Source organism: Teleopsis dalmanni, chromosome 1 (genome assembly GCF_002237135.1).
Source record: "Teleopsis dalmanni isolate 2A chromosome 1, ASM223713v2, whole genome shotgun sequence".
NCBI classification, from domain to species: Eukaryota; Metazoa; Arthropoda; class Insecta; order Diptera; family Diopsidae; genus Teleopsis; species Teleopsis dalmanni.
The window spans coordinates 227,183,794-227,193,274 of NC_051846.1; the positions used below are offsets into that span (position 1 = coordinate 227,183,794).

General features: G+C 28.9%; 6 non-coding genes across 6 annotated transcripts; 4 read left to right on the forward strand and 2 right to left on the reverse strand.

The window, feature by feature from the left end:
• Positions 1 to 4,443: 4,443 nt before the first annotated feature.
• Trnay-gua lies at positions 4,444 to 4,540 on the reverse strand. Its single transcript has 2 exons — positions 4,504 to 4,540; positions 4,444 to 4,479 (listed from the first exon to the last, which is right to left on the reverse strand). It is a non-coding gene; the product is annotated as a tRNA-Tyr (tRNA).
• A 94-nt stretch (positions 4,541 to 4,634) lies between these two features.
• On the reverse strand, positions 4,635 to 4,734 carry Trnay-gua. The gene is made up of 2 exons: positions 4,698 to 4,734; positions 4,635 to 4,670 (listed from the first exon to the last, which is right to left on the reverse strand). It is a non-coding gene; the product is annotated as a tRNA-Tyr (tRNA).
• A 1,098-nt stretch (positions 4,735 to 5,832) lies between these two features.
• Positions 5,833 to 5,933, forward strand: Trnay-gua. The gene is made up of 2 exons: positions 5,833 to 5,869; positions 5,898 to 5,933. It is a non-coding gene; the product is annotated as a tRNA-Tyr (tRNA).
• Positions 5,934 to 6,027: 94 nt separating this feature from the next.
• Trnay-gua lies at positions 6,028 to 6,127 on the forward strand. Its single transcript has 2 exons — positions 6,028 to 6,064; positions 6,092 to 6,127. It is a non-coding gene; the product is annotated as a tRNA-Tyr (tRNA).
• A 94-nt stretch (positions 6,128 to 6,221) lies between these two features.
• On the forward strand, positions 6,222 to 6,321 carry Trnay-gua. The gene is made up of 2 exons: positions 6,222 to 6,258; positions 6,286 to 6,321. It is a non-coding gene; the product is annotated as a tRNA-Tyr (tRNA).
• A 268-nt stretch (positions 6,322 to 6,589) lies between these two features.
• Positions 6,590 to 6,689, forward strand: Trnay-gua. The gene is made up of 2 exons: positions 6,590 to 6,626; positions 6,654 to 6,689. It is a non-coding gene; the product is annotated as a tRNA-Tyr (tRNA).
• The last annotated feature ends 2,792 nt before the right edge of the window (positions 6,690 to 9,481 follow it).

Below are 9,481 nucleotides of genomic sequence, written 5' to 3' on the forward strand. Positions count from 1 at the left end.
GAGTGCCAGTGGTTACGAAATTCACTAAATGTGGACTTGAATTTTGAAGTATAATTTATGAGAGTTCTAGGCTTTTGATATACAGTACATAAGGACGTATAGTATGCATTTACAAAAATTAAATTTTATAAATATTTCAGGTGCGATAGTCACTTATAATATTTTGGGGCTCTTCTTTTATTTGTCTGTCACAAAACTCAATTTACAAAAGATGCACTTGATCCAAACCATTTTAGAGGTGCACTTTCAATCTATCCTATTTGATAGAATTCTCCTTTTCTTAGATAACTGGGACCTTACAGCGACTGGACACATCTGACCAAAGATTATACATCGAATAATTAATAGAGAGGTTACGAAGAGCAGTGAACTACAACAACAAAAATTCAATTTATATTATTTTGAATTAAATGAATTTTTGGCAAACCATACAACTTTTTGAGTACTGCAAATATTCATCATCACTGATCTTGGAATTATTTCTATTTAATTATTAATTATTTAATTTAATTATTATTTTTTGAGAATGCAAGTACCAAAGGTTTTATATATAATATTTAAATTTGGAAAATAGGGATATAGATCCGTATGATAATGCTTAATGGAAGGGGTTTGCCTGATTTAAGAATCATATTTTTGAGTCTTTAACTGGGAAATGAAGCCGATGTGATGGAATAAGACTTGATATTTAAAAATTGGCTGTATATGTTTCAGCAGAAGTCTTTCAAATGGTTTTGGTATCGTATCTAACATGCATATAGATCTTTATGATGAAGTTTAATAAAGAGGTTTGCCTTTTTTGGGAACCATCCAGCTATTGTGATATCAGTTGGAGATCAAATAATTTTGATATCATATCTAACAAGTATATAAATTCTTATGATGAAACTTTATAAAGAGGTTTGTTTTTTTTGAGGACCAATTAACTATTGTAATATCAGTTAGAGATAAATCTTACTTTTTCAACCTTACAAGCACATGCAAAAGTATTTTCTATATCTGAAAATAGTGTGCTTTTTTGGCAAAAAGTGGGAAACTTTTCAAAGATTTATACTTTACCAATTACTAATTGATAGTACTATAATTTTGGATTTTTAATACAAAAAATAATCTTGTTCTTACTATATAATTTACTTAATCCACACATGTTCAGGAGTTCGGAACGGAATTATTATTACAAAATTATTGTTGTACTTTACTATATACTGTGAATAAAGAGGTAGGTACTTAAGCTCATTGTTATTGAAGTACTCAACCCAAATGGAATTAAAGCTACACAAACACCTTACTTGTCTAAATTTGTACGAATAAAAAAGTCACGCTTTCCTGAAAGACAAGACACTTGAAAATTTAAAAGAAAAGACTATATATATTATCGTTATACCTGTCATTAGCAATTACTTGAAGTTAGACCAGTAAATCATGAGAACAAAGTGGAAAAGATGGAAGCGAGCTCAGAGAACTGGCGAACGATAGAGTCATATGTGATATGTCAAGTCCTCAAAGGGAAAAAATTAGACCTAGAAAGAAGAAATAAAAACTAAGGTAATAAATAGAACAGACACCAAAAAATATGGTGAAAACGTGTAGGTTGAAACGCAGATCAGAAATCAAATGGGAATAGTTTGCAACGCTAATATAAAAGAATGCGAAACCAGTTCCAAAGATAGGGGTGGAGGGAGGAGAATAAGTGTCTCCGAAGAGACTTTTTAGTCTATATATACTATATATTGATATGTAGGGAACACCACTCCGACAACTGTCAATTTAATGGCGTATAAGTCATTCCAACTGCCACAGTTCCGTACTTGACTTGGGGATTTATAATTGTTATTTTTAATATTTTTTACTCTAAAAGTCACTTTTAATATATTAGAACGAAATCATAGACCACAGCAGTAAAATAGTTTAATTTACTATTTGTAGTACTTGAAAGGACTGTATTGTTGAGGACACAATGACATGATTATGGTTATAGTACTTTTAATCCTTTAATAAAGATTGAATCTATAGCTGATCAATCTACAGCTACTCCTAAACCTTCACCATGTTCGTTAATGGCGTTTGATTTGTGTTTTTTTTTTTTTGGGATTTACGGAAGTACGACGGAGGTATTACTTACGGAGGTACTACTTTAAACTGCTTATGCATTCTCTTTGACTCCTACGTACTTAGGAAATCACAATATTTTGGTATATAGGTTGTTGTGAATTCTTGAGCTAGTGTTATTGCACACTTTTACTCTTTTGCAGCTGGGAGGTTTATCCTTGTTCCACACTAGGCTTTAACTATGCAGGAATTCATATCGTTTATTTATCTTTTAATTGATGACGGACCGTAAGTCAGCATATCTTCATGTGGATCCTGAGGTGGACTTGAGGTTTGTTAGGGTCTTATGGGAATTACGCATTTTCTTTTACTGAAATTAATATCAATAAAATCTAAGCATAATCAACTGAAAACAATTTTTTATTCATATGATGCTTGTGCTCTTTTCTTCGACAGTTGTCCTTAATAGTAAGACTTGATTCATTCAACTACAAAAAAGATTTTAAGAAATTAAAAAGACGTAACATATCAGAAAAATAAGTTAAGCTCCTACATATGAAACTCCTACATTTTTTAATTATATAAAATGAAACTTATATCACAACAATTGCACCTATATGAACATTTTTTGTCGAAGTTCAAATAACTTTTTTAAATTACGCCATCAATGTGATATAAAGAAAGCATTTGAGATACTTCAACCCAAACTATACTTTATTTGCAAACCTTTTGGTTACACAAGCCAAACTTCATTGTCATAATTCAAGTGATTGTTAAAACATTCCTACACATATTTTCAATAAAAAGGATACCAGTTATCCTGACACTAAACACATAATCAATTTCTCATCGCCTTAGTAGTGCACAACTGCGACACAATGGATGACAAGCTCACAGAACAACAAAATCCTGAAGATACATTTTCTGGTTTACATAACAAAATCCTTTGTTGCTGCTTAGACAGTTTCTGCGCCAGAACGTGCAACACATTCTTTTGCTACTTAAACGGATTCCTGTGGATTGTTTTGTAAAGACATTGATTTGAGTCTGCTTAAGGCTTTACTTAAGTTTCACTTACGTTATTTCTTTATTCCTTCTTTCAAAGGATGAAGGATGTGGGATGCGAGATGCAGGATGCAGGATGAAGACGCGATGTAAGGCATTGAAGTTGTGTATTTGTACTGTTGTGGTTTATTCTTGTGGCTGTCACATTAATAGTGGCATTCATGTTCTTCTAGGAAATACAAAGCCAATTCAAGTTACGCAATTTTCACTGCCATCAAATACGTCGCAGACATTGCTGTGCATCCTGGACACATAAGAAAATCTTGATGAAGCGTTAAGAGTGTTTCTAGTCCTATGATTTGATTCCACTGAATTTTAAAATTCTACACAAATATGTACAATCATAATCTGCTTCAAGTTTCTTTATTGCGTTTTTAATAATCTCATTGGTTTGTCTTACAGTCGAAGTATAAGTATCTTTTCCAGATATGTGTGTAAGTGATAAAATAACACTTTTAAGGAACTTAAAAAAATTATATTTTCATAAAATAAGCCACAAAAAAATGTAAAATATTCCAGAAACAAAGAAAGGAATAGTGGTCAGAAACCAAAGTTCAACTTTTAGAAACATGTTCACTAACAAGCTATTTCAACAACTCAAGTATTAGTATTTATTTAGTATAAATTTAGTTTTCTTGAAAAATTAATATAAAAACGCTGAATTAATAATAAACTTGTACAATATTATGTTTACATTGTAAAGTTAACGATAATTGCATAAGTGTTTACACTATGGCAATTAAATCGCCAAACTTCAAAATAAAATCAAATAAGCTACGGGATAAATTCGGAAAGGACTTACTTATAGCACAAAAAGTTTAGAATAAAAAATTGCTTAAAATCGAACTAACAATAATATTATTAAAAAAAGAGAATATAACATTTAATCAATTAGCGACAATCGTGTGAGTGTTTACACTATGGTAATTTAATTAGGGACAATTAGAACAAAGCAAAGTAACAACGAAAGTGATTTTCAATTAAATCGAAAAATATAACAAATATTTCATTTTATTATTAGTGGAAAAATTTATAATACTTTTATGAGAAAGGATTATTTTATTGATACTTGAATTTTTAATAATTAAATTAAATTTGAAATCGATTATGTCGACCTCATTGAAGTCAATGATATAACGTTTTAAGAATGTCAGTATTCTAAATTGACAATAGATGCTGGAACAGATATCTAATAATACTCAAATACACAGATATTGAAATCTTATTAATCAAAGATATATCAATTTGTGACATATATACAACCCAAACTTAATCATGACAGATACAATTACTATAGATTCTTATATTTTGAATGTGACTAAAAAAAATTCCTTCGAGCCGGATTTGAACCAGCGACCTATGGATTACTGCGACTAAGATTTTAAACTACTACAGTCCACCGCTCTACCAACTGAGCTATCGAAGGTCTAGACACTTATTACTTTGCAAACTATATGTTTACTTTATATATAATAACATATGAAATAATTGAAGAGATCTTAGAAAGGTAAAAAGTAAGTTCCTTCGAGCCGGATTTGAACCAGCGACCTATGGATTTCTATTTCACTTACTCAAAGTCTTAACTACAGTCCACCGCTCTACCAACTGAGCTATCGAAGGTCTTGGGAAGAGATGCTCTAGTTTTTCATTAAGCGCGATTCAGCAGATTAATGCAAAATTTGTTATCAATTTTAAACTAAAAATAAAACTGCAGCGCTGCCAAAATATTAGCTATAATTAAATTTATTTACTCTAAACCACAAAATTATTATCGGAGGTGGTTTAGATGTGATGCAAGCTATTTTAAATATATTTACGAAACACACTATAATCAAATAAATCATATTGTCAGATAATTGTGACTAAAAATGTTCGAAAAATTATTTAAATAATTTCTATATTATTAAAAGCTAATTAAATACATTTAAAATAAAATGATAAAATAATAAATTTAAAATTTAAGTAAATTAAATTAAAATATTAAAATGCATTTCTATTTTAATATTTTATTATATGGAAGATAAAATAGTTAATTTACTATTCTGGTATTTTGTTAAATACTAAATTTAATTGATTTCACATTAGAATTGTTTCCACTCTTCTGATTTAGTGTCACATTATATGTGTACGATCTTATATTGAAATACTCACATTTATATATTCTAAATAAAACTTAATGGTATCACAATCTTCGGAAACGAACTCGATAATCGAGTAATAAAGTTACAATGCAAATTGACACCAGTTTGTTAGTGGTGCTAGTTACTGTTATCCGGTTACTCATTACATATAAATTTATTTACATATAAATTTAATTATTTAATTTTATTATCTGATTAATTATCTAATTTTATGATATATTTCCCTAAAATAATTAATTAACAAAATCTAAATCTTAAGAATCGTTAAATTCAAACCTAAATAGATTATTGACCAGTAAGTACTTTTATTACTAAACTATTACTTAATATAATTTGCCTTGTACAAGCTTTTTAAAAAACAGTTCTTAAAACCATTGACCTCATATATATATGCATAATATTTTTTTGGTATTGCCTAAAGTTCCACACATTGCAATTAAAATATTTATCTGCTGCGATACTGAAAAAAACTGCAAGTTCACAAAATAATCAAAAATAAAATAAGCAGCAATGAGCGGCAAAAGATTAATTGCATGTTTAGAAATTTATTTAAAATAAATATTAAATTTTTCAAAAACCTTCGATAGCTCAGTTGGTAGAGCGGTGGACTGTAGTGGCTTAAAGTATGTATAATTTGCAGTAATCCATAGGTCGCTGGTTCAAATCCGGCTCGAAGGAACTTACTTTTTGCCTTTCTAAGATCTCTTTAATTATTTCATATGTTATTATATATAAAGTAAAGATATAGTTTGCAAAGTAATAAGTGTCTAGACCTTCGATAGCTCAGTTGGTAGAGCGGTGGACTGTAGTTAAAACTTTAAGTAAGTAAAATAGATATCCATAGGTCGCTGGTTCAAATCCGGCTCGAAGGAACATACTTTTTGCCTTTCTAAGATCTGTTTAATTATTTCATATGTTATTATATATAAAGTAAACATATAGTTTGCAAAGTAATAAGTGTCTAGACCTTCGATAGCTCAGTTGGTAGAGCGGTGGACTGTAGTTAAAACTTTAAGTAAGTAAAATAGATATCCATAGGTCGCTGGTTCAAATCCGGCTCGAAGGAACATACTTTGCCTTTCTAAGATCTGTTTAATTATTTCATATGTTATTATATATAAAGTAAACATATAGTATCAAAGTATAAGTGTCAAACCTCGATAGCTCATTGGTAGACGGTACTGAAGTTAACTTTAAGTAAGTAAAATAGATAGCCATAGGTCCTGTTCAAACCGGCTCGAAGGAACAAAACTTTTTGCCTTCTAAGATCTGTGAATTATCATATTTATTAATAATAAATAAACATATAGTTTGCAAAGTAATAAGTGTCTAGACCTTCGATAGCTCAGTTGGTAGAGCGGTGGACTGTAGTTAAAACTTTAAGTAAGTAAAATAGATATCCATAGGTCGCTGGTTCAAATCCGGCTCGAAGGATTAATTTTTTGAAAATATCTCTGACAAGACAAATACGTATGATCAGTGTTGTATTGAAAACTCAGTATTTTCTATATCAATATAGAGATAAGAATAAAATTTTTCTTAAATATAGTTTTAGGAATTTTTATTCTTATAAACATTGTCGAGCAATCGAAATCTTCCTAAAGTGAACCTCAAACATATGCAATTTATCTATTCTTTGAATACCCTACTTCTAATAATGATCCAACATTAAAGCGCAATGCACCTCTCTCATATTTTAGGATATCAAAAATATCAACTGCTACAATTAAATTCAGATAATAAAATTGAAAAAACAAAACGTTACGTTATTAGGAAGCAGATGTCATGCCATTCAAATATCGAGCATTGGACGACCAAAGGCAATATAACCTTACGTCTACATTGAATAGACTTTGTTAGATAGGTGGTTAGATAGCTGTTCGTTTAAAACGTTTTCTTGTGGACTGAAATTTCTAGTTATAAATAAAAATGCTGCTATAAGTTATAGTGCGAAAATAGAACGAAAAAGTTAAATCCTCTGCCATAGTCTATGTAGTGTAGATGCGGAATAAGGGAACTATGGAATGCAGCATGTCGCAAAGAGAGTTTCGATGAAGTTGTTAACAATATATTTAGATATGAGATAATGTATTTATATGTAAGAGTATGTCAACACTTATTATTTCAAATATGATCATTACTATATCCTCGAAAGTGCAAATGATAGGGAAAATGTTTAATTTAAAACGACTATATGCAGACGAAATAAATAATGAAAATATTAATAATATATTTTACAATATATATTATTTAGTAATATTCAGAGTAACTGATTATTAACTGATTATATGTGAAATATTTAGATTTTTTTAACTTTCGTCAAAGACGAACGTTTCTGAATCGTTTTGAGTTCTTAAATGTTTTTCTTACTTAAACAATTTATTATAAACACGCCTTTTTTGCAATTCTAAACAAAATATTTTTTAGCGCTTAAATAGATTTTATTTTCGGAAATGAATAAAAAATATAATAAATCTGTTACTCATTTTTAAAGAAAAGTAATTAAAATATATTTAAGTTTTTATGAGGCGTGCGAATAGTTTTTGATAAGTCAATAAAAAAATTACTTCATTCAGAAAAAGCAAAACTCATTACTTTATATAATTAAAAATTTATAAACATTTGTGATTTTTTTAATTATTTTATTTTTATAAATTAAAAAAAATGCAAAAAGTGTTTTAAAGTGATAAACAAATTATTTTTAAATATTTTCGCCTATTTTACATAATATAATATATATATGAACAAATAACATTTCGAAGTCATAAACCATTTGTGATATCAACTTCCTTTTTTATTATCGAACTTCCTTTGAAAATAAATAAAAGTATTAATAGTACATCGAGTTTTCAGAACTCGCCGTAGATTGCCGTACAAAAATATTATTTAGTTAATATTATTAAAATCTTTATTAAAATTCATTTTGCATAAATCTGTAGTTAATCTGATGCTAGTTTTCTACTCGTTAGTTTATGCAAAATTGCGTAATTATTTCTTAAAATATATAATACAATATTTAGTAAGTGTGGTTAGGGGGATCACCTATTCAAATTTAAGATAAATCTCAAAAAACGCTACTACGCATTATAATATTCTCAACAATCAGAGATTTATTTCTTAATTAGATAAAATGAAATCAGTAACATACATTAAGTAATACCCGTCGTACCGCAAAGTAACGTTTTATTTCCCCCCTTGTACGAATGATTTGTAAGCGATCTTCTTATAACGAAGATAGATAAATATATACTATATAGCCCATCTTATCAATCTAAATCTCATCACTTCTACAACGGCATTATTTTGTTTCCAGAATATTCGTTTTAGTTACAAAACAACTTGACTTTCGCGAGTAGACTGATTGGTATTCATTTATCATCATTCAGCGTTGAGTTGCGTATTCATCAACGGGTGCTATGACCCAAAGATCCGCAGAAGTTTTAGATGGGCCTTGCTCCTTACTAAGGAGGAAGTTATATCCTGAATACTTAACTACATTGAAACCGGCAAAATTCTTCAGAATTTCATCGGAGCCTTGATTGACGCATTGTATACATTGTAAGTTCTAGTTTTGTAAGTTAATAGTAATATATAATATACATATATTAATAGTAATATGTGGTACCTTATCCAGATTTTTGTAGTGATTCTGGAATCACTTTTACTTTAAATAGTTTTAATTTGAGACATGCGATTTCCTTATTTCAATTGTGATAGCTCTGGTAGTTATATCTAACAGTATATTTTTTTTTGTTTTTCATCTTCTCTCTGAATGGATGAAAAGAAAAACGATATCCAAGCCTTTTCTAAAAAGAAAACAAGATAGCAAGAAAGGAAAACAGGAAAGAAATCGAAATAAGATTACATTAGGGTACGAAATTGATCGAGGAATCAATACAGTAGCCTCAGTCACTGGCTGACTTAACAGTTAAAATTATTTATACTTACAAATCATTAAAGCCATTTACCATTTGTATGGGAGAAAAATGACGAAGGATGCTTTGACCTAGAGCATGTTGGAATAACTATGAATAATGGTAATTAGCTTAATATCAAAAAGGAATATATCGTCTTTATTAATTTAATTATATTTCTGAAAATTTCATTATTTCTACAAATCATGTCGGTTTCTTTTATATGAAATATAATTTAATTCGATAAATATTATATATTTGTTGTTAATTAGTAATATTTATTCATTAGTATTATTGTTTTTCTATTTATAT